The 26,030-nt window shown below is 42.9% G+C and overlaps 1 protein-coding gene across 4 annotated transcripts in view; it reads right to left on the reverse strand.

Moving 5' to 3' along the window:
* KCNJ16 (potassium inwardly rectifying channel subfamily J member 16) overlaps positions 1-26,030 on the reverse strand; it is a 52,491-nt gene that overhangs the window by 9,218 nt on the left and 17,243 nt on the right. Inside the window, exon 1 of one of the 4 annotated variants that reach the window (XM_035104074.2) lies at positions 13,703-14,659. The exons of 2 other annotated variants lie outside the window; for them this stretch is intronic. The gene's annotated coding sequence lies outside the window, so the exon portion shown is untranslated. One more of the 4 variants, XM_035104073.2, reaches the window with a different exon arrangement.

The following is a 26,030-nucleotide window of genomic DNA, read 5'->3' on the forward strand; positions in this document are numbered from 1 at the left end:
TTACACCCTTTAGAAGGTGCCTGGGTAGGGGAGGTTTTTTTTATATATGTTGAAAGCCGCCCAAAGTGGCTGGAGCAAGCCAGTCAAATGGGTGAGGTATAAATAATAAAATTGTTGTGGTCTTTGTTGTTATAGAATAGAGTGTCTCTATTTTCATCGGAGAAATCTTGCAGGATATTGCCAACTGCCTTGGGTGTTTGGGTCCAAGGAGGACCCGCCAAATCACGCAACATCTGAAATAAATAATATTACCAGTTCATATTTATAGTATTTTTAGATCTGACAGCACTTATGACTGGACAGTGTTGTGTTGGGGTTCATTGCGTGTCGAGGTCACTGGATTCCCCCCAATAAATTCACACACACACGTTAATTAAGTTTAAGGTTTTTGGCATTATTTTGGCCACAACTTTATTAAATTAGAATCAAATGCGAGTGGTTGCTTAGGCATTGGTTAACTCATCTGTCCCCTGCCCTGGGACAGATTCTGCACTGACTTCCTCTAGGCATTTTGTGGAAGTCAGTAGGTAAACATTCCCTGAGGGAGGACGGAGCCGGGTACCTCAGGCCCTTCTTTTGTCCTCCCTCAAATGTTCCCCGAGGCTCAATTTGCTCTGTGTTAGGCCCAATCCCCTAACTAACGAGAGCCCTTCGAGTCCCAGGATTCCTTTAACAGAATACCTCTATAAGCAGCAGCAATTTAGCATAGCTTTCCAGCCTTTCCATACTCCTCTTACCAGCCAATTTTAACCAATGCCTAACCACCAACCTTACAAGTTGTGACGATTTGCTATGCAGTAGGCAAAAACCAAATGGCAACAGCCAATCAGCCAGATGGCAAAATTCCTACCGGGCCCCTGTCCCAAGGCAGGCGACCCCATGACAGCACAACAATGTCAAATCGCAAAACACCCTTAAAAAAGGAGGTGGGTGGGCAGGAGATCCGAAGCGCTTGGCAAAAGTGAAACCAATATAGTCACACAGTGGGTTTATATAGGCTAGGGGCCGACCCTTACTCCAACCTGCAACAAGCTTTTCTACCCAGCAACAGCACCAAAATGCCCAGTCATGCCAGTGGCCATCTTGCCTAATCTGCCTAGCAACCCAAGGTCATCCTGATTCCCCTCCCGCAACGCGTGCTCTCCATGATTGGAGAACCCGTTTTTACAACATGGTGCACAGTCAACAAACTGATCAGATCCATTCTGGCAGATGTGGCCTAAGTATATGATGGGGAAATCTTGCATCAATGTCATGAGAAGCAATATTGAGGTTACTCAGCAACTGAGGGGGGGTATCAAAGCTTCTCCTTGCCTGACACGCCATTTTGCATAAGGCTTGCTCTGCCTAAACAGATGCCTGAGTTGTGGTCTCTTTAGGATAAACCTTTCAGGAGTGGCCAATGCAGTGGGGTGATAACTGCATTCCATCATTCTGCCCGGACACAGAGGTCCAGCACCGAGGGCCTTCTGGCGGTCCCCTCGTTGCGAGAAGCCAAGTTGCAGGGAACTAGGCAGAGGGCCTTCTCAGTGGTGGCGCCTGCCCTGTGGAACGCCCTCCCAACAGATGTCAAAGAGGAAAACAACTACCAGACTTTTAGAAGACATCTGAAGGCAGCCCTGTTCAGGGAGGCTTTTAATGTTTAATAGATTATTGTGTTTTATTTTTCTGTTGGAAGCCGCCCAGAGTGGCTGGGGAAACCCAGCCTGATGGGCGGGGTATAAATAATATATTATTATTATTATTATTATTATTATTATTATTATTATTATTATTATTATTACCCAGAGCTGCTCTCTTAACACCAGTGTTGCTGCAGGCTGGTGGCAAGTTTGGACTTTGCAGCTGCGCTAGTAGCAATGGAAAATTGGCTCTGCTGGTGCACCCACATAGCCCTGACCCTGCAGTGTCCACATAAATAACTGCAATTCCAGTGTTGAAATGGCAGCTCTGTGATGCCTCACCAGCAGCTTCTGCACCGTCTGCTCACAATAAATCTGGTATTATGGGATATATAGGGTAGGCATCTATGCATCATGAAAATAGAGGAAATGTATCACACACAAAAAAGGAGAAAAGAGGGCATATATCTCCCTGGGGAGGTTGTGGACTCTCCTTCCTTGGAGGTTTTTAAGCGTAGGTTGGATGGCCATCTGTCATGGATGCTTTAGCTGAGATTCCTGCGTTGCAGGGGGTTGAACTAGATGACCCTCAAGGTCCCTTCCAACTCTAAGATGTTATGATTGATTCTATGGCATTTCCAAAACATATGCATATGCTGATCGATATGTATAGATCAAGGCCAGATTTAGGTTTGATGAGGCCCTAAGCTACAGAAGGTAATGGGGCCCTTTATATGTCCAGCTGTCCTTTGTCAACAACAAATTGCCACTGTTTTTTGTGTTGAATATATGCTATATGGTAATTTATGGACCTAATAGGTATCTAAAGCCATTTGCCACTGTTGATGTATGTAGGTTTCATTTTATTTGTTTTTTTTTATCTTATATTTTGGAAATGTACATCCAGGTGTTTTTTCCTTTAATTTTTTTGCCGCCCCCCCCCCCCAAGAGAGTGGGTTCCTAAGCTATAGCTTGCTTATACGTAAATCCGGCACTGGTATAGATGCAAGTTTAGAAACAGTCGTAAGGATTTAATCGTAAGGATTAAAATATTATTGTTGGTGGTGTTGTTTGCATACTGCCCTTCACCCAAAGATCACAGGGCAGTTTGCAACATAAAATTACAGCATAAAACACAAAAGAGAAAAGAGAAATTCAGTACATCCCACTGTAGGGAGGACTGTGGACAGGCAGCCTGTCTACCTGCATACGACTGGTGGATCACACCGTGATCCCCGCCCTCCCTTCTTAAAGGTAAAGATAAAGGGACCCCTGACCATTAGGTCCAGTTGTGACCAACTCTGGGGCTGCGACGCTCATCTCGCATTATTGGCTGAGGGAGCCGGCGTACAGCTTCCAGGTCATGTGGCCAGCATGACAAAGCCGCTTCTGGCGAACCAGAGCAGCACACGGAAACGCCGTTTACCTTCCCACTGTAGCGGTACCTATTTATCTACTTGCACTTTGACGTGCTTTCGAACTGCTAGGTGGGCAGGAGCTGGGACCGAACAACGGGAGCTCACCCCGTCGCGGGGATTCGAACTGCTGACCTTCTGATCGACAGGCCCTAGGCTCTGTGGTTTAACCCACAGTGCCACCCGTGTCCCTACCCTCCCTTCTTTAAACTGGATTTGGACCAGATAGCCCCTTCAAACAAGAGAACTGTCTACTGAAATTGAGTCCTCTGTTCCGAAAGGAGGAAGACTACACGAAGGGAAGGCTCGTGAAGATTTGTTGTTTGTGGCACGGACATGAAATTAAATGACTGGTCTGGGTGCACTGGGAGTTGAAGGACATTGCCTTCTTCACCCATGATCTAACGGAACAGGGAAATATTGTTTGCCACACTCTTCCGCTCTGATCCTGACCTGGGTGCTGCTGTAGGGTCTGCAGCAGCATTAAGATGTTGCCCTCAAATCACCAGTTTAGAATTGGGAGAGTCCGTGTACAACCAAGCTGCTATGCTGTCTTGAAAACAGAAACAGGTCTTGGTCATGGAAGCATGGTCATTGGAAAAGGCCTTGACACAGACCTGCAGTTCCTGTAAAGAGCCATTGTGATGCATAGCTGCCAAGTTTTCCCTTTTCTCGCGAGGAAGCCTATTCAGCATAAGGGAAAATCCCTTAAAAAAGGGGATAACTTGGCAGCTATGTTGTGATGCCATTGTCTAGTCACTGCAGAAAGTGGGGAATTTGAATTTTTCAAGAATCTGGTCACAGGGAAAAAGTGAAGCAAGCAGCACGAAACCTGTGTTCCAAAGTATTTCTCTTCTGAGAATCTGATTAAATAAAAAAAAGAAAACAGCCTGTCTTTGCTTGAAATGGGGGGCTTTCCCTCTGTAATCTCCCAAGCATGCAATGAATTCAACTCAAGCTTTGGTTTAGTAGTCGAATCACACTTTCACACTACTCATCAGTGAGGGTTTGGAATGAGCTTTAGTGCTTTTTGCTTTTTGTTTTATCCTTTCCCAGTGAAATTGTGTAACCTTGCGACACTTTCTGTTCTGAGACAAAGAAATGTGAAGAGTTGGAACATTTTGACCTGTTTTGAAATCCACTAGTTACTCATTTTCAAGAAAAATAAATTTGTTTCAGCAGGCAACATCTCAAATGAAGCCCTTTCTCTGATTGGCTATATGTGAATTGTGATTTTAGTTTTCACTTCCTCAGGTCTCTATGGAACCAGCGACTGTGATCCAAAGACTTCAGATATGTGTACACAGATACACACTCTGTTCTGCGCATGAAGAGATAAACCTCTGCTTTCATGGAGCCTGCTGACATCCCACTGAGATCAGTGGACCTAAGAGCTCAGTGCCACTTAGGGTCCATTGACTTTAATGGGCTCCTTCCTCTTCTGAGGGTGCCCAATGAACTTAGAAGTCTCAAGCTTTGCACCCAGTTGGTCAATGTTTACTTCCAGTGGGACTCATATTAGCTGTAAAAGGTAAAGAAAACTCTACACTAGAATGACAATGTTCAAATTGTGGAATTTCTCCTGGGCTTTAGGAAAAGCATCTCTTTGAAATGGCATTTGGTCGCACGGATTTTTATGAGGGATGTTGAACTGGGGCTTAGCATCTGATTCAACAAGACTGGATCTATAGCTTTGTCCCTTTTGGTCATTTCATTTGGTTTTAGTAAATGACACCTTGAACTTATGGAGAGGTGAAATATGCAGACTTGAATTCAGAGATGTCTTGCACTGAAGTCCTCTATCCCCGTCACATGCTATTCCAGAGACTCCATCAACCCCCTGAGATGGATTTTTGGGAGGTCTCAGGGCTGTACTGGGAAAACCCCTGTTGCTTGAGCAAAGTTCTGCTCATCTATCTCTGAATTCATCCAACAGTTTACATGCCTAAGATGAACAGAGATAATAAATTGCCTAAAAAGTTGTCAAGCTCCCTGTCCTTGCACGAAAAAAATAAAAATTACAGAGCTAGAAAAGCCACTAAATGTGAACTTCTGCACTGAGATAGGCATCTCTACTCAATGCAGAACACAATTTCGTAGCCTATGTGTTAAATAGATTGATAGAAACTTTTCAAGTGAAAGGACCACTTTCTCTTGTGGGAAACCTTATAGTGACCACATGCCAATGGGGGGGGGGGTGAGGCCAGAGGCAAAAGCAGGGAGAGCAATGAATATAAATTTTACTTTTGTACTGTAGGCAAACAGTACAAAGTCGACCACAGCAAACTATGGCAAGCTCTTAAAGAAATGGGAGTGCCTGTTCACCTCATCTGTCGCCTGAGAAATCTCTATGTGGGAAAAGAAGCTACAGTTAGAACTGGATATGGAATAACTGATTGGTTCAAAATTGGGAAAGGAGTACGATATTGTCTCCCTGATTATTTAACTTATATGCAGAGTTCATCATGCGAAAGGCTGGACTGGATGACTCCCAAGCCGGAATTAAGATCGCCAGAAGAAATATCAACAACCTCAGATATGCTGATGACACAACCTTGATGGCAGAAAGTGAGGAGGAATTAAAGAACCTTTTAATGAGGGTGAAAGAGGAGAGTGCAAAATATGGTCTGAAGCTCAACATCAAAAAAACCTAGATCATGGCCACTGGTCCCAGCACCTCCGGGCAAATAGAAGGGGAAGAAATGGAGGCAGTGAGAGATTTTACTTTCTTGGGTTCCATGATCACTGCAGATGGTGACAGCAGTCATGAAATTAAAATACACCTGCTTCTTGGGAGAAAAGCAATGACAAACCTAGACAGCATCTTAAAAAGCAGAGACATCACCTTGCCAACAAAGGTCCGTATAGTTAAACCTATGGTTTTCCCAGTAGTGATGTATGGAAGTGAGAGCTGGACTATAAAGAAGGCTGATCGCCGAAGAATTGATGCTTTTGAATTATGATGCCAGAGGAGACTCTTGAGAGTCCCATGGACTGCAAGAAGATCAAACCTATCCATTCTGAAGGAAATCAGCCCTGAGTGCTCACTGGAAGGACAGATCGTGAAGCTGAGGCTCCAATACTTTGGCCACCTCATGAGAAGAGAAGAATCCTTGGAAAAGACCCTGATGATGGGAAAGATTGAGGGCACAAGGAGAAGGGGATGACAGAGGATGAGATGGTTGGACTGTTCTCGAAGCTACCAACATGAGTCTGACCAATCTGCAGGAAGCAGTGGAAGACAGGAGTGCCTGGCGTGCTCTGGTCCATGGGGTCACGAAGAGTCGGACATGGCTAAACGACTAAACAACAACAACAACACCACTGTAGGCTAGTTTTGACACATGTCGACTCCCCTGTCTATCCTCCAACAATCAAGCAAGATGCATTATCAGAATTCAATGACACATTCGAGCCAGGCAAACACTCAAGAAAGTGTGAGGCAAAGGCTGTGGCCTTGAAAGAGAGAGTGTGGTCTGGTAGGGGGCATAGTCTGGAGAAAGTCCCAAGGGCCAGAGAGACCTAGAGATTCCCCACCCCTGATGTAAAGCATCCTTGACAGATGCTTATCTCCTGTGTTTCCACCTTCACTTGCGGCTCTGTCTAGACACTCCTCTTGACAAAGCCTCTTATCTCCGTGCATAATCGTAATTTTCATTTTTAGATGCATATTGTTTGCCACTGCTGCCCCAGATGACCAGCTTGCTATGCAAGATTCACTGGACGCATTCCAGTTATTGGAAATCCAATAACTATGGAACCAACGCTTCATATCTAACAAAAATATAGATGCTCATGAATGGGAAAATAGATGATGGAAGATACAGATACCATAGATGCTCATGAATGAAAGACCTACCACTTGCACCACCCACTGTTTACCCTGTGCAGATTCTGGTTGAACACAATCTGACAGCTGTGTCCTTGTCACCATGTAAAGATATGGTGGCTTTACATGGAGAGCTACAATAACATTGGAAATGAATTATTGCAACACACACATACACACACACATTTTTCCCCCTCCCTGCCTTTCTTTGCAGTAGGACTTTGCTTAGAACCCTACATACACTGTGGCATATGTATGGTGTATACAGAGGCTTTAAATAGCACTTTTTTCCATTGGAAGCTGGGAGTGTAATCATGTTATTCTTGCTTTGGGAATATAGATAATCTTAAAAAATTAAGATTAGGAAAGAAGCCCACACAAGAATGCTAGATTTTGTAGAAAACAAGACAAGTGAGATAATGACGACGATAATAATAATAATAATAATATTTAATAATATTTAATAATAATAATAATAATAATAATAATAATAATAATAATAATATATTTATACCCCGCCCATCTGGCTGGTTTCCCCAACCACTCTGGGCAGCTCCCAACAGAATATTAGACAATAAAATACTTGAAAGTTAGTGGAATGTAAAAATGGTTTGCACCCTATATCCTTCTATAGTGAGTTTTTCTTGCTCTCTTCTCCATACATGTATGGACCATTTGTGTAATTCCTTCCATTTAAGGAGGTCCTTATACTGCATGTATAAAGAACCAGTGGAATGATTTGGGAAGGAAAGGGAAACAGAGGACTCAGTTGCCCCTTCATTTTGAAATTTTGCCTTATTCTTCTGTGCTTTAAAAATAGATCAAAGTAAAGTACAATAGTTTGAACATGGGAATATAAATATGCTTGAAACGAGCTGGAATCTATGTTTAGTAGGAGCAAAATACTACTTGGATTGGTCTCAATAGAGACGCCTTAATATGTCAATATAAAAGTGTTTATTAAACATTTGAAAGACAGACATAAATAGCACAGAGCAGGAGGCTGTTATGCAGACTTGAATGTCATGCAACGGTGCTGTCATCCGCACTAGAACAGCCTACAGTAATTCATCTAACTGAAACCAGATCCTGTAAAAAAAGGAGGAGGTGGTACTTGGCCAATGATGATTGACAGAAGGATGGGGGAGTCCACAGAAGTTGACTGCAGCTGGTTCCTTTGGCAGTCAGATCCATGGCCTCCGAAGGCAGAAGGGACCATTGCTCTCAACTGATTTGACCTCCTAAATTAGATGGGACATGAAGATGTAGCTACCAATTTCTACCAATTAAGGTCAGAAGTGGAGACTGACAGCATATGACCCTAAGCATCTTTACTTGCAAAACCCTACTGAATTAAAGGGTGCTTGCTCCCTTGTAGGTATGTTTAGGATTCCTTGAGAAAACAATGAATGGCCCATGATCCCCTAGGGAGCTTCATGGCTAAAGTTACTCTCCACCACATCTAGATATCTATTAGGTAGATATTCTGATCACCATTATATTTTCAGGATTTTGTCAATACCAAGAGTCGGAAACACTGTTTCCTAAAAGTTTATCCTGCCATATCTGTGTGAGTGACTTTTATGCCACACCAACTGTAGACCTCATCAACCCTTAACCAAATCATGAGTTCATACAACCAAATATATGGTTGGATTCAGCAGAAGGTATCTCCATATGTTCTTGCTCATTGTGAGGCTAAAGGCACATTTACACCATAAACTTGAACCTGTGTAGGTCTCAAGGTTTCATCCATGAAATCTCTTGGGAACGTTTTCTGAGGGTATCTGCTAGAGGCTCCTTGTTCGCCACCTAGCTACCATTTCCAGATTACTTGCAAGGAAGCTTGCCGGATCATAATAATGTAAATCTTATGCAAACTTTATGCAAGTTCTTTATGATAATGCATGGCAAAGATTTCGTTCATGTGTTTGTTTGAATCAAAGCCTAGTGCTGTGTCCCCAACAACAGTCTGGGTCAGAACATGGCTTCTGTTTGGGGTGGAAGCATTTGTGGAGCAGACTCACGACCTGCTACTTTCCAGCGGGTTCAAGACAGGTGGACACAACTACATCTCACCTACCCGCCATTCCTGAATGTCAAGTCTACACCAAAGATCTGGCAATATTTATTAATTCACTTACTGCATTTATATCCCACTTTTTTCTCAAGGGAGCTAAAGGTGGCATGCCTGGTTTCCCCACTCGTTATTTAATCCCCACAATGACCCTGTGAAGTAGGTTAGGATAAGAGTCAGTAACTGGCCCAAGGTCACCCAGTGAGCTTCATGGCCAGGTGGGGATTTGAACCCTGGTCTCCCAGGTCCTAGTCTGACACTCTAACCACTACACCACACTGAACTCTCTCTTAGTATGCCAGAGGCTTTGGAGCAGATGGGTGGGTGGTCAATGGACCATCCATAGCCAAGCAAGCTTAACAACAACAACAACAACAACAACAACAACAACAACAACAACAACAACTTATTATTTATACCCCGCCCATCTGGGTGGCTTCCAACAGAAAAATAAAATAATCTATTAAACATTCCCTAAACTTCCCTAAACAGGGCTGCCTTCAGATGTCTTCTAAAAATCTGGTAGCTGTTCTTCTCTCTGACCTCTGATGGGAGGGCGTTCCACAGGGCGGGTGCCACTACCGAGAAGGCCCTCTGTCTAGTTCCCTGTAACCTCACTTCTCGTAATGAGGGAACCGCCAGAAGGCCCTTGGTGCTGGATCTCAGTGATGAGGCTGAATGATGAGGCTGTGATGAGGCTGAATGATGAGGGTGGAGACGCTCCTTCAGGTATACAGGACTGATATCTTCTGCCCCAAAGCATCTAATATGCCAGGCAGCTGGCCTCTCTGTGGATGGCTGAAATGGATTGTGGAATGTCTCAACCCCAGTCTGGAGTTTGTGCAGAGTTGGGTGGATTCATTCTTCCTGCCAAAACTTTGGGGGGCAGAACTTAATCATTCCACACATCCCTAGTATGTCTATGTACATTTTCACCCCTTTGCCAGAAGTAGAGAACTTGATTGTTTCCCTCCAGATTTCTTTCCCCAAGGAACCTCATGGGTTACATGCAGCTTTTGGAACACAGAAAACTCCAATCCCCATTTCCAGCTCTTGCTGGCAGAGAAGACTAAATGAGTTTCTTGTGGTTCTAAGCAAGACATGATGTAATGTAACAGCACATTGAATAACAGGTAAAAGGCATCTCACCAACAATCAGAGGATCAGGTCTGACCACTTCCTGTTAATGTAGCCTGTTTTCTGTTAACGTGGCCTGAATTCTCAAGTAGTTTTTAAAATTATAATTAATAGGCTGTTTTGTTGACATTTCAACCAGCAGTGCTTAGATGATTCAACAGTGAATGGGCATAGCAGCTAAAAGGCATTTGTTTCGTAGCGTGTTTGTATAACCGAAACTTCTATAATTTAGAAAATGCATACATTGGATATTAGTTATGCAGAACATGTATATAATAGGCACTCGGTTGTTTGGGACAGAGGGTGTAAGAAGGACCTGCTGCAGGAAAATGACTCCTAAGGGGATTGCTCCTTTTCAGGGTCCTGGCCAATCTTGAACAGCTTACCCTCCAACATTTCTCCAATGAAAATAGGGACATCCTATTCCACCATCATCATCATCACAATAGCAATGAAAACAAGCTTTAGGCTTTTGTTGAAAAAAACTAATAAAATGTGTAAGCTTTTTAAAGAACATATTCTAAATTATTTAAAATTTCATTCGGTTTTTTTAATTCTTCCCATTTTGTACAACATTTACTTCCAGTGCTAGCAGAGGCATGGATGTGATTTCAGGGTGTTATTTTTGGAAAGAAATATAACTTAGAGGAGGCTATAATTTCCATTATGTAACGAAAGATTCATAAGATTATGGAATGAGACCAACAGGGATTTTTGCCTACTTGTTGTTAACTTTTTTAAAAATATGAAGCCCAACCAACCTTCATATCCAATTTGTGGGGTTGCCTGCTCAATCAAGACCACACACACACACACTGTCACTGAACAAGAAATTGCCACTCTCTGTACTGACAATGCAACTTGAGAGGTCATCCTCTCCATCAACCCACAAGCAAGTGATGTTAAAACTGGCAGCCCCAATCAGGTGGGGCAATTCTTTCACAAAGCACCAAGTAGATCGGGAATTGTTCTGTAGAAATGATTCATTCTGGCATATTTATTAATTTCAGAATGCAAACTGCATACGGCTTTTCTGGGTATATAATATGTTCCCAAGGCAGCTCACATTAAAAACAATGAGATGCATTATATAAAGTATGCAGCATCTGTCAAACTGAGAATCAAACAGAACAATGATGTAGAAGCCTGGATAATCTAAAATAACCTTTACCCCAAAGTGGGATCTTAATGCGCTAGCATTGTCATAGCGGCAATGCAAAATGACCCCTCTCTTACAGATCATCGCAATGAAAGTGTGTTTCAGAGGCATGAGTAGAAGTAATGAAGGTACCATACAGGAGCTGCTGGAAAGTTATCATTTAATAGAACAACTCAAGAGCAAATAAGGAGGCTGCAGGAGGAGGCAAAACAAAGCTTCACAATTACAAAAGGAAAGTTCTTTGCTGTTGAACAGATCCATATATAATATAAAATCAATGATGGGGTTTTGGAAATGTCAAAGTCCCCATTACATTAGTATGGCAGTAAGTTATTTTACATAAAAGTTATATGCAGTGCTTTTTTCTGGGGGGGGGGGGATGAAGGGGTACACATACCCCTAAACATTTTGTGCACCTTTGTACTTTTGTCCATTTACTGTATTTATTTTTCCTGATTTGAACTATAAAATGGTGATTTTCTATCTGAGTCAAAATGAGAGTACTCCTAAACTTTTTTTTTAGGGGGGGGACCCCACTGGATATATGTGACACACTCTACGCACATTATTCCATTGATGCTAGAAAACTTTTCCTTGGAAATGCCACAAGCCACTGAAGTTTCTTCTCTCCTCCCCCTCCCTTTTATATATATAAAAAGGCATATGATCATGTTGTAGTGACGTTTGGATTAGGTTAGAGACGAGGGAAATTTAATTGATGTTCTCTAAGATGCTGAAGAGTGTGAGCTGGAATTAATGTGGATCCTATTTTCATGTTCTTATTATTAAAATGTCAGTAGGCACCAGTTACATGCTTGGGGAATTCCACTGTAATTAGTTCTTCCTAGAACTTACATCCAAACTCTTTTCTCCCTCTTCCATTTGTCTGCCCTACACTCTCAAGATTATGTACACAGTGCCCTGATTCAGAGGTCTAAGAGCCGGCTGTAAGCATGTGAAAGTTTGTAAGTCCTCACAGTGGAAGGAACAAAAGAAAACAAGTTTATTCAGACAATAACAGAAAATGCATCACTGTAGATGTAAAAGCTAGTTTGTGACACAGGAAGACTAAACTGGTACAAAAGCACTAACAGCATGCTATAAATAATGGTGGAAGCAGTATACTGGAAAGACCAGGCACCCAAAAATTAGCCAATAGAGGCACACTGTGAGCCTGTGCCTGTGTTCATCGGACCAAGAGATTCAATGTCACGTAATTGGGGATTGGGGCAGTGTGGGGAGGACAGTTGAGCTTTCTGGATAGAGGGGGGTGGAACAAAAATCAGAGGTCAAATGGTAGGTTGAGGACAGAATCCAGAGAAGGCAGGAATGGGCAGGCCATGGAAGCTGGTGAGATGTTCAGGGACCAAAGTGTGGAGAAAGAGATCAAGAAGATTAAGGCAGGGGCTCTACTCTGACTTGTTGTATGATAAAGGCAATCAAGGGTGATATCAGGAAAGGGAAGAGCAGGGCTCTGTCACAATAACTGGGTGGGGCACAGCAAAGAGAAGAAGAACCAATAATACAAGTTGGACCCAAGGGGATTACTAAGCCCAGCAGAAGAGCACTGGTACAAGGGATCACTCTTAGAAGATCCAAGATTCTGATCTGAATCTCCTTGCTACCACAACACATCCCTTGTCACCAGGTACTTGTCCACCAATAGCGCAGTTGCTTGGAGTGTGGTGCTGATAATGCCATGGTTGCAAGTTCGATCCCCTTATGGGGCAGCTGCATATTCCTATATTGCAGGGGGTTGGACTAGATGATCCACAGGGCCCCTTCCAACTCTACAATTCCACAAGTCTGTGAAATGTCATGCTTCTCCGTCCTTCCACAATGGTACCTCTGCACCACTGCGGCTCTTTCCCAAGATTTCCAGGCCCCATTTCCTCTTTCTTCTCCCAGTCTACCAGCCTGTGGTCCCCAAGAACCTTGTCATGTTGTGCTTCTATGGACCAAAGTTCTTACCAATGCAATTTTCTCCTCTTTGGAGCACCTACAGTTGGAGACTAGTGAGAGCAGCCCTGACTTGACATTGAAAGCTTTCTCTCCACTCAGGAGCAATCCCTTGAATAGATCAGGAGCAGCATGTGATTCCAAGCCCCACTTTATCTGTCCCCGCACTCTCTTATCACATGCAAAACAAACATATCATTATCATCTGCACACATGGTAGCTCTCTTGCCGTTTGCAGTTCTGAAACGGAGCTCGGGTGCTGCACGAGTTCCAAACCGGAACAAAATGGCATGACGTAAAACATACTCAATCCCAATTTTATTCTCCCTTGGCTTTTGGTTATTGTGGGAAGGTGGGAAATTAATCCATATGGGCAGTTTCCCCCAATCTCACCAGTGCAAAATCCACAAAGGGGTCTAAAACCTTAATTCAGCCCAGCTACAAAGCCTGCCATTTCGATGCAGCCTCTCGTGTCTCAGTTCTGAGGGTCCCGAATACACTCACCAGTTTGTTGGCCAAGAGGGCAAGCTGCATCCACAGAGTACCAGCTAGAGCTTGCTAGCTAAAGAGCCACGGCAATTACTGAAGTGGAACAAAACTGCGCTCTCCTTAATTTTCTTATTTATGTCCACACCACACCCCAGAAAGCTACAGCTCAAGCTAGCCTTTTTTATCTTTGAGGTCTTGATTCTATGGGGTGCTAAGCAACCTTGGCTCCCACAGCTCATTGAGCATTTAGGACAAACGGGCTCTTCACAATAACCCTGGCAGCCATTCAGACTTGTGCTTCCGCATTAAAGTGTTAGATACTTCCAAGAAAGCAAAACAAAACCGAGAGAGACACAGAGACAGAGAAAGTTGCGTGTAAAAAGGTCAGTTCATCTCTGAATCATTGTTGTGGCTTTGCTAAATCCTCCTAACCATTTTTTTCTTCTGAAAATGGGATCTTCTCCCTAAATTTGGTTCTGATGTTCTGGTTGATTTCGTATGTTTTAACTTTTGCTGGTATTATTATTTTTTGTTTGCTTCAGGGTTTGTTTTGGTTTGTTTTTGTTGTTGTTTATTTTTTTTAAAAAAGTGTATGCTTTATGCATCCCCCCCTTCAAAACAAAATGAAACATGGATTGAGTTTTAATTGATTTTGTAGTTATGTATTTTGGGCAACACTTCAAGCATCAGCATGACAGAGGATGAGACAGACAAGTGTTTGAAACAAATAAATAAATTTGGCTCTCTAAAAATATACAATGTGCCAGCCTTTTAGGAGGCAGACAATTAAAATAATCTGTGTTTGTTTTGTGTCAGGCTCTGCTTGAACATGTGACCTTCCCAAAGGAAAGTTTCAATGTTTCTACTGCTTCTGATTAACGCTGTCCTAGAACTAGTCTACAAGACTCTTCTTACACCACAAAAGATGAAATAGGACTGGACCAGGGCCGAGCTGAATCCAGAATGCATCTCTCTCCCTCTCCTTCTCCCTCCCTCCCTCCCTCCCTCCCTCCCTCCCTCCCTCCCTCCCTCCCTCTCTGTGTGTAATTTTCCCAGTGCAGAAACTCACACAAATATATGTGTCACATTTCAGTGATCATTTGAAAGGGGGTAGAGGGATTGAAACTGATAAAAAGAAATGTATTCCCATTCAAGGCAAGAAGCAGTGCTATCACTCTTATTTGTCTCTGTGACGCCTTAGTCAAATCCGAGCAGCCATGTGCAGCTGTGACATCATAATTCTGATGGTGTGATCCCTGATTGGTTGGATCACATAGCAAGAAGATTTCAGGGGAGAGGTGAGCCAAAGTGGCATGGAACAGCAACAAATAGGAGAATGCCAAGTTTGTTGATTTAAAAAGGAGGCTTTCAGAGAACATATGGGGAGGCAGACTCCCCTCCCCACACCAAAAACAGCCATGAAAATTTGGCACAAAACCCGGACTCTGCAACCGTCTGGCCTCAATGCAAACCCAGTTGTGGTTTTTTTGGCTACACCAACACTTCCCCTCTTCCCTTGCAAGGCACAGCTGTCCTACCCAATGAGACTTCTTACAAATAGATCATGGGTCTGGTCCAATGACATCCCCGTAGCCCAGTGGTTTTCAACCAGTGTGCTGTGGCATGCTGGGGTGACTTGAATGGTCAAGGGTGCCGCGGGCAGCACTGGCCTCTGCCCCTCTTCCATCCCCTCCCTTCCTCTGATGCTCTCTCAGGTCTCTGCCTCCCAAAGGCTTGCACAGCTGTTTGTTGTAGCAACCCTGGCTACAAGCTCTCCAGGTGAATGGTGCCTCTGGGGCTGGCCAAGGGGTGCTTCCCAGGCCCCTGTGGGGCAGTGAGGAGAAGGGGGTAGCTCAGAGACCAGGGACAGCAGCTGCGGCTGCCCAGGGGACTCCCAAGGAGAGGGGATTGGAGAGGAGGCCGAGGGAACCCTCAACAAGGGAGGGTGTCTGAAAAGGGGTGAACTCCTTCCTGGAACATGTACTTAAAGTCCACCTAAATTCTCCCGCAAGCATGGCCTTGAAAGCCCATCTTATAAGATCTAATGAGACCCACCTCTCCTTCTCTTAATATCACCAAATTGTGGCATCCCTCCTCCCGATACTCACCAAACCTCTCGGAACGACCACAATCCTTCGAAAAGGAGTGAGGGGCTGCCGGCTCTGCAGACAAGGGGTGACATAACTGGGCTCCTGAGCCCCACAGGGGTGCCACAGAAAGAATGCAGTTGGTTAAGGGAACCATGGACCTGAATAGGTTGAAAACCTTTGCCATAGCCTATTGAATCTCAATCAGCCAAAACACTCAGAGGAGAGATGCACTGCACACAATCACTGATGCCTTGCTCTCTGCCCTACAAGCCAAGCAGAGGATGCAGGTTTTGTTTTCATGGGGCAAGCTTGCAACCGGCTTTTGGAGCAGCCACACTGCTTCCTGACCCAGGGAAGAGAGGTGCAAGCAAATGTCAAAGCAGTGCCCAAGATACTACTGGGCACCCTACCCCCAGAGACCTTTGTAACGATGCCCTGTTTTCTGCACTGATCTCCAATATTACAACTATCTGCCTGGAGAGAAATCCTTTTTATCTTCCTTTCAAATTGCCAAGCATCCTCTCCCAAGGAAAATCACAGAGGAGGCAGGGTTTCCTGCACCAAAAGCGGGTGCCACTTTTCACCTGGCAGGTGCGTGTCACCCTACACAACTCATGGAAGAGGTCACCCTGCAAGAGAGAGAAGACACTGCAAGAGAGAAATGGCACCTTACAAGTCCTTCCCATCAGGGATTGGGCAAAGGGGGCTAAAGAAAGGGAATGTGTCATATGGACTCCCCAGCCGAGTCTTTCTGGGCTAGATGGCTTAGGAAGAGAGGAAGGAAGGCAGTAGATATCTCAAAAACAGCAGTTTTGTTTGGGAGGAGGGCTAATGGAATTTGAAAGTTTTAAGGCAAAGAATAAACTATAGACTCAGTATGCATAACACACTGCTAATGGAAAACTGCTTGCGTAATATGCTTGCGGTATATTTATTTATTCAAAGCATTTGTTCAATCAAAAATTTCCTGGGCAGTTTTACAGTTGCTCAGAAAAACAAAAAACAAAACCCACAAGGATTATTTTACTATGCTACTCATGATGTTAGAACTACATTTTACTTATCCATATTTGAGTAATACAATGGCATGGGTAGGGGTGTATCTTGTATAGTTTCCAGTTGGGTCATCCCATTCAGACAAATTGCTGGAACATCTCGGCATGAATGTTTCCAACCCACCCCATCTGTATTCTAATGACTTACGGCTTCCCATCCTATCCATTATGTCCTTCTGACATCTCTTCCTGAATGTCTTGCTGCTGCTCTCCTTTCCCAAAGCTGTCACAATGGATGCAGTGTTCCACTTCGCTTTTTTCAAGGTGGCACACACAATACACTTTCCTCCAAGCCATAGAGCCCAGCTTTCCCAGGCAGGAAAGAAGTGCAAAATTTAAGGAGAAGCATTCACAATGAATAAAATCTCAATTACTTGTCCTGCTTGTCCTTATCTGACTCTTCATCCATCTGCCATTTTAATATTTCTGAACACATTCTCAAGGAGGTCTGATTAATATATTTCTGCCAAAAAAAGTCCCTGCATTTCTTGGCAACACAATGTTCAGAGAAAGTCTAACAAACAGTGCTCTCATAAGTTTTAGATAGATTCTATTACAGTATGTTGGTTTCATCTGAAAAATATACACAGGTATGTCCACATATTCCTTTGTCAAATGATGGGATCCAGCTACTTCAGCCTCAGAGATAAGAGAAGGAAATAATAGCAAATCATTTTCTCAATGGTACTGCTAGGATTGGTCAAACGATATTGTACCATGTCCACAGTCGCTGAACCAAGATCTTTTATATTACTTAAGCAATTGCTCTGCATGATATTAAACTAAGAATTTGCTTCGAAGTTTCATCTCTTAACCCCCAATGGCAAAACAAATCATTTTACATTAATTCGCATAGCGGAGCCTGGAGCCGTAGGTATACACACGCATTTCACAGTCTGAAAGGTCATAAAACTTTTCTTTCTTTTTTTACCATCAAACACTGTGCAGCTGAAGGTTTGTTCAAAATCCTAAACTGTTTTCATTCTTCGTTTGCAAATGTGCAAGCCAAATGCTCTCTAAGTTCCATGGTCAAAGATCAGGTTCTGTTCGCTTTGATTCTTGCTTAATGTGCTGAGTATTCGTAACATTTTCCATAGAGAGTGATGTCAGCCTTGTTATGTCTATACTTAGCAGTTCTGTGTGGAACTACAGGTGATATGCTGGAGTTTGTAGGTAACCTTTCTTGAATACAGTGGTACCTTGGTTCTCAAATGCCTTGGTACTCAAACAACTTGGAACCGAAACACTGCAAACCCAGAAGCAAGTGTTCCGGTTTGAGAACATTTTTCAGAAGTCGAATACGCTCTGTTTTGAGGTTACGCTTCCAATTTGAGTGTCACACTTCTGTTTCGAGTGCCACACTTCTGTTTTGAGTGTTACCCTGAGGTCTGTCTGTTTTTGCTATTTATTTTGCGTTTTTGTTTTTGCAGCTCTCTCTTTTTTTGTGGATCCGTGGAACCCAGTTCAGCTACTGATTGATTGATTGTGTGACTGCAGTACATTGTTTATTGCTTTCATTTTATGGATCAATGGTCTCGTTAGATAGTAAAATCCATGTTTAATTGCAGCTTAGGGGTTGTTTTTAAAAGTCTGGAATGGATTAATCCATTTTGCATTACTTTCTATGGGAGAGCGCACCTTGGTTTTGGAACGCTTTGGTTTTGGGATGGACTTCTGGCATGGATTAAGTTTGAGAACCAAGGTACCGCTGTAATAACTACCTTCACTTTCCATTCTAAAAACATTTCTCTGCTTTTTCTGCAGAGGCATGTGAACGACATAGTAGTTTCTAAAGCCTGCCGATATCACCTTTACAATACCATGCTCTATATGTTTACAAATATAGAGAGGGCAGCATTGGATTGAGACTATGATTCGTTTCATGGGGATGGACACACTTTGACTGCAATCCTATACATGTCTCTTGCTTGGACTACTGCAATGCACTCTATGTGGGGCTACCTTCGAAGGTGACCCGGAAACGACAACTATCCAGAATGCAGCAACTAGACTGGTGACTGGGAGCGGCTGCCAAGACCACATAACACCGGTCCTGAAAGACCTACATTTGCTCCCAGTACCTTTCCAAGCACAATTCAAAGTGTTGGTGCTGACCTTTAAAGCCCTAAACAGCCTCGGTCTAGTATACCTGAAGGAGCGCCTCCACCCCCATCGTTCTGCCCGGACACTGAGGTCCAGTGCCGAGGGCCTTCTGGTGGTTCCCTCGCAGTGAGAAGCCAAGTTACAGGGAACCAGGCATAGGGCCTTTTTGGTAGTGGCACCCGCCCTGTGGAACGCCCTCCCACCAGATGTCAAAGAGAAAAACAACTGCCAAACTTTTAGAAGACATCTGAAGGCAACCCTGTTTAGGGAAGCTTTTAATCTTTAAGAAATTAGTGTATTTTAATATTTCTGTTGGAAGCCACCCAGAGTGGCTAGAGTATAAATTAGTAGTAGTAGTAGTAGTAGTAGTAGTAGTAGTAGTAGTATTACATTGTAGTTTAATGGAACTTAATCCTGAACAAACAGGCACTCATAGGACTGTGCTCCATCAATATTATGGAATTCTTGCCTGGCACCACAGCCAGTGAGATGTGGCAATTGGCTCTTGGCCAGGAAGACCTGGATTCAAATCCCTCCACTGACTGGCCTTGATCCTTTCAATATCTATCTCAGCCTAACCTACCTCAAGCAAAGGTTATTGTGAGGGCATGTGGAAATGTAATAATTGTATATATTCACAGCCTTGAGCTGCTTGCAGAGAGAGAAAAGCAAGATACCCATGTAATAATTAATAATGCCAACTTATTTCTTTTATATATAAAAAAACAATCTCTTTGCTGAGCCTTGCAGTGTACATTTGCTGGCTTTGTAGTGAGCAAATAGGAGGTGACCAAGTCAGCTGCTCCACCCCTAATTAATTTTGGATTGGAATAGGTTTGCTTTATGGTGTTGTTATGTCAGTCAGAGACTCTCTTTATTCCTCCAAGGCAAACATGATGAAACGAGTGAGCAGATCTTATCGCAAAGGACTTTAACTGGGATATCTAAATAAAGCATTAGAAATAACAGGCACAAGAAAAATCAGTCTGAACCGGCCTTGAAGTGGTTTTATTGCCATTAAGCAACTCCTGAAGAATGTTTGGGGAAACAAAAAAGTTTCTTGGCCTTCCTTATAGATACAGTTCATCTCTGAGAAGTTCATGTGTTACAGTCTAATGTTTTGCAGCCTATACAATTTATTACAGATTAACAGTTTTAAAAGTGTTTTGCTGGAACACAGTCCCACCAAAGTGATATGAATTTATGCCAGGAATACACACCTTTAAGAAAATATTTTTTTAAACTCTTATGTGCTGTATGTGAATTGAAGAATCTCTAGCCTGACTTGAAATGGTGCTTCCTGTTTCGTTTCGTTTTGTTTTTAAAGAAAGGCTGGGCCTACAACAATCCAACACATCCAATGTCCTATCAAGATTATCATGTCATTCACCCAGTTTGAATGGACTAGACCAGGCACCCCCAAACTGCGGCCCTCCAGATGTTTTGGCCTACAACTCCCATGATCCCTAGCTAACAGGACCAGTGGTCAGGGGAGATGGGAATTGTAGTCCAAAACATCTTGAGGGCCAAAGTTTGGGGATGCCTGGACTAGACGCTGGGTCATAAAATGGCCATTCCACACATAGTTCAGCAGCCTAACTCAGGTATTCAACAGCCAGGTCACAGAAAATATTGAGGCTTTTCATACATACAGCCAGCTTCCACGGGATCATCTCCTGGCTGTCCCTGAATGCAGGGGTTATCTTGGGCTCCAAACCTTGTCTTCCCTGGGCTATGATGCTCCTGGTAGCAGAGATTAAGAATTTGCTGGGACCCCAAAACCAGAAAATTGCCTACTCCCCCAAGGACCCACCACTGCTCTTACTCGGTTTCTAAGCAGAGGTTGGCTGGGCATCTTCTCATGGATGCTTGAGTTGAGATTCCTGCATTGCATTGCAGGGGGTTGGACTAGATGACCCTTCCAACTCTACAATTCTATGATAGGTCACAATAGTGTGATGAGAAACCTCTCTTATTTTAAGTTAACAGGGCACACTGGGATTACTTTGTTTGAAGGGCCCCTAAATCCTGGCAACGGAACTCCTTGATGTTCCCAGCCACATTTCTACTACAAATTGATCACATTTAGGCAATAAACGGAAGCTATCTGTGGCTCAGTTCATGAAGGTAATCAGAGCCACCCCAAATTATGAACTTAGTCTCTTTGCTGCTTCTGCCTCATGCTTAAATGTGCAGTCCTAGCTAGTGCTGATGCAAAGACTGCACCGGAAACTGTCAGGAGTCTTACACCTACATACATACTTATAACATTAATTAAGATCTCACTAAGTAGGAGAAAGGGACGTGGGTGGCGCTGTGGGTTAAACCACAGAGCCTAGGGCTTGCCGATCAGAAGGTTGGCAGTTCGAATCCCCGCGACAGGGTGAGCTCCTGTTGCTCGGTCCCTGCTCTTGCCATCCTAGCAATTCGAAAGCATGTCAAAGTGCAAGTAGATAAATAGGTACTACTTCAGCAGGAAGGTAAAAGGCGTTTCCATGTACTGCTCTGGTTCGGGCTTAGTCATGCTGGCCACATGACCCAGAAGCTGTACGCCAGCTCCCTCGGCCAGTAAAGCGAGATAAGCGCCGCAACCCCAGAGTCATCCGCGACTGAACCTAATGGTCAGGGGTCCTTTTACCTTTAGGTAGGAGAAATTGACTGCTGAATTTACATAACAGTGAGAAGGCATAGCTCCCCTTTCTATGTCCTCGAAGTGAAGGATCACCTCTAGAGAGACTGAATATTTTAATTAGTTTTAAATAAACCATATTGAAACATGGCTTGTGGGGTTTGTTTGGCAAGCTGGATCAGATACCAAAGGCAGGTTTGAAAAGGCTACGTTCTTCAGAAACAGAGTGTGTCAAAGTATCAAGTGGTCTATCGCCATGGAAGGACTAAGATAGAGAACACAAGGAGCGCTTGTGACACTTGAACCTCTCTGCTTCAGAGGACAACTGTCGTGTTTATTGGAGTTTGCACTCTGTGCAGGAAGCACAGATAAGAGAAAACAATTTGGAAAAGGGCCAGTAATGTTACAAGAAGCGAAAAACAAGCTGCAGGTGGTGACGTCACGAAGCATCCTGAGGAAAGCAGAAAAGGGGGGGATCTTTGCTTCCAACAAATACTAAATGGATGAAGTTATCTTGCAACTCATTGTTTGCAAACATTCCATAAGGGCACAGAAATCTCTATGCTTCTTTGCAAGCCAACCTGCACAGCGCATCAGCACAAGTGTCAACAAGTGAGCAACAGGTTGACGTTATTATGTCCCATTATGTCCCAATGACAGCCGCTGAAACTTTGGGTGTTTTTCAAACCAGGAACTCGGATCTCTTTGTTCTTACCCATCAAAAACTATTATGAGGGCATTCTTCCTATCACACACCCTGAACTGTTTATGAATTCTTCACTAACTTCCAAGTACACTTCCCATTCAATAATAAAGGAAAAATTGACCATTGTTCAGCTCACTGGTACTTTTTCTTAATGGCAGAATGAGTCAAAGGAAAGAGCACAGATTCCTGGGCAAGAATGAAGTTGTATTGTCCACAAAGGGGGTGGGCAGCTGTAAAATAAGGCAAAAAGCTTCATTGTCTCAATGAGACTTGTTACAAGTTGAAAGTATCATTCTTTGATTATTAGACCAATGGTTTATTCAGACCTAATAAGATGTTAGTTAATTTAACTTTATTATTTGTCCTTTGCTTTGATAAAGACCTGACCTGGATGTACTAAGGCAGTGTTTCTCAACCAGTGTGCCTCCAGATGTTTTGGGACTACAACTCCCATCATTCCTGACCACTGGTCTTACTAGCTAGGGATGATGGGAGTTGTAGTCCCAAAACATCTGGAGGCACACTGGTTGAGGAACATTGTACTAAGGCAGGCATCCCCAAACTTCGGCCCTCCAGATGTTTTGGACTACAGTTCCCATCTTCCCCAACCACTGGTTCTGTTAGCTAGGGATCATGGGAGTTGTAGGCCAAAACATCTGGAAGGCCGCAGTTTGGGGATGCCTGTACTAAGGTTTGGTGTACAACCTCGGCCAGCATAAGTTGTAGTAGGGAGTTGTAGCCGAGCAAAATATGAAGGGCCACAGGTTCCGCCCCCTCTCATGTAAAGGTTAATCATCTCTGAATATGAAGAGATTAGGCCATGGCACATTATGTGCTCTAGTGATATGCTATGGTCTGCTATTGATGTTTGAGGAGGTCTTGAATGCCAGACAGGTCTGACTATATCCCATCCAGTGCCAAATTTACATATAAGGTAACCAAGCTATAGCTTAGGGCCCCACTCTCTTGGGGGACTCCAAAAAAATTGAAGGGAAAAAAACTGGATGTACATTTCCAAAATATAAGATAAAAAACAAATAAAATGGAACATGTTATAGCAAGTTTCTAGAGACTAGATTATGAGTCTTTGTAAATTGTGTTTCTAAAGGAACTTTTGTTACTGCCAAATGCCAATGTGTTTGCATTATTAAGTTTGTTATGAATAAAAAATCATTTTAAGTTAGAGCTTAATACTGTAATTATTTCACTATTAATATACTTCTTCTTAATTGTATTTCAGTTCAACAATTGCTTTGATAAAATACATATTTTCCTATGTGCAAATGGCTTTAGATACCCATTAGGTCCATAAATTACCATATAGCATATATTCAACACAAAAAACAGCGACAATTTGTTGTTGACCAAGGACAGCTGTACATATAAAGGGCCCCATTACCTTCAGTAGCTTAGGGCCTCATCAAACCTAAATCCGGCCCTGATCCCACCCCCAACTGGCTATAATGTAGAGGCTCAATCCCCAAAGTCTCCATTTCAGGGCAAGCTGTGGGGCTGATTTTTGACACTTTGTAGTATTGGAGCCTACAATTCAGTTTTCATAAACATTGTTTGGTGTCCATTGTCCTCATCCATAACTCCAGGTATCAGGCATTATGGCTTGATTTAAAACCAAGCCCCAAAGCAGTCATTCAGTATAAATTATTTTACCAAACACTTTACGTCCCATTAAGAATTGCCACCCTTACAGAAATAGCATTGTCCCATCAGGAGAGACTCTATAAATCACCGCCAGCTGCTCTGGCACTGCTATTTTTCATAGTAATTAAAATACTTAGAGCTGTTGCAACACCTGTACAACCACATTCCGCAAGTTGCTCAAAAGGTTCCAATTCCATTTTGGATTATTGCTATGGAAACTGCGCCACCCTTCTGCTCCCACATAAATAAAACGAGAGACAGTCCAAATATTGCACTGAAAAGAACATTTATTCATGAACTGTCTGGAGGGGAGGAATGAATAGAGAACAGCTGCCTCGTACCCTTTCCTCTAACACACACAAAAATACGGAGGACCCTCTCACATTAACCTAAAGTCTAAAACAAACAGGCATGTTTTCATACTTTGATCTGTGAAACAACTTATCATGGAATAAATGGACAGCCAATCAGAAAGCTTGGCTTTGAAAAGAACTAGTTGAGATTCATGAAACTGCAGAAAAATCAGTCTGGTTTTCATTGAGAATGAAAAGCAGCAGAATGAAGATGAAGTGTTGCCCAGGTGTGAAAGGAGGTAAATAGTTTCACCATTATAGGCACCATGAAAGTCAAGATGATTTAATACATGGTGTCTTGTAGCAGCTAGAGCAGGGGTCAGCAACCTTTTTCAGCTGTGGGCCAGTCCACCATCCCTCAGACCTTGTGGGGGGCTGGACTATATTTTGGGGGGAAATGAACAAATTCCTATGCCCTACAAATAACCCAGAGATGCATTTTAAATAAAAAAGCACACATTCTACTCATGTAAAAACACCAGGCAGGCCCCACAAATAACCCAGAGATGCGTTTTAAATAAAAGGACACATTCTACCCATGTAAGAATATGCTGATTCCCAGACCGTCCGTGGGCCGGATTGAGAAGGCGATTGGGCCGCATCCGGCCCATGAGCCTTAGGTTGCCTACCCCTGAGCTAGCGAAACCATTGGATGTTTGAAATGAAGATATAATCAAACTACCAGTACAGGTCAGCCTAGTAGAGGTCCTACTGCTGATTTTCTGATGTCAAAATTCACAGTGGGACAAAATAAGAGCACTGTAAAATTTAATGTGTGTTTATTTCTATCATGCAGGCCTGATGCAATTGCTAAATACCACAATCAATTTGCCAAAGGACCATTTTTGTTTGCCTGTTGTTGTTTTTTCATTTGGCAAAAAGAGCTACCGTTCTAAAATTTACAACTAACAAATGCCTCTCTTTCTATTGAGGTGTATACACTTTATGAACATTCACAAGAAATTACTGTGTTGGTCACCAGACAGACAAGGGCATTTAGAACATGACATGAGAAAAGTCAAGGAGAGAGGGAGATGGTGAATGAAGAGAGTTTAAACTCATGCATGGCATTGTGGAAAACAGGTAGAAATACTCTCCACAATTTCCCACAACACCAGTAGATACAGCAGCAAGCAGGTTTTGGGTGTCAGATACTTCACAACTATATCTAAAACCTGTAAGCATTCAAAATAAACTTTATGAGAGGTGTGTTTATGTTGTACTTCTGCTCAACAGCTGAGAAAAGTTAAACAGCACTGGATACAAACTAAGAGCTCAGTGATATTTTTTTACTAATTTAATTTAAACTGTTTGTCCACACAACAGCTAATTCTTCCTACAACCTGAAAAGGAAAACTCAATTTCTCAACAATATAAGGTGCATATGTTTCTGTAGCATAGGTCTGATGCAATAACTAAATGCCACAATAAATATGTTCATCTTTGAAGTGCCACGTTAACTTTTTATATATATAAAAACAGACTAAAATGGCTGCCTCTTTTGCATTTGCCATACATGAATGCCTCTCCTATTTATCTATTTGCAAATTACATGGATTCATTTTGCAAAAAAATCACAACATAGGCTATTTACACCTTTTAAGCTTCCTCTTTCTAATGGCACACTGAGTAAATGTCTTCAGGAAATATAGAGAAAGTACAGCCTTTCCAGATTCCCGAGAAACATTTCATTTGCAAAGGGTAAGTATTTAACACCGTGACACAAATTCAAACAGCTTTAATGCCAC

This window comes from Zootoca vivipara, chromosome 2 (assembly GCF_963506605.1).
Source record: "Zootoca vivipara chromosome 2, rZooViv1.1, whole genome shotgun sequence".
Lineage (NCBI taxonomy): Eukaryota > Metazoa > Chordata > Lepidosauria > Squamata > Lacertidae > Zootoca > Zootoca vivipara.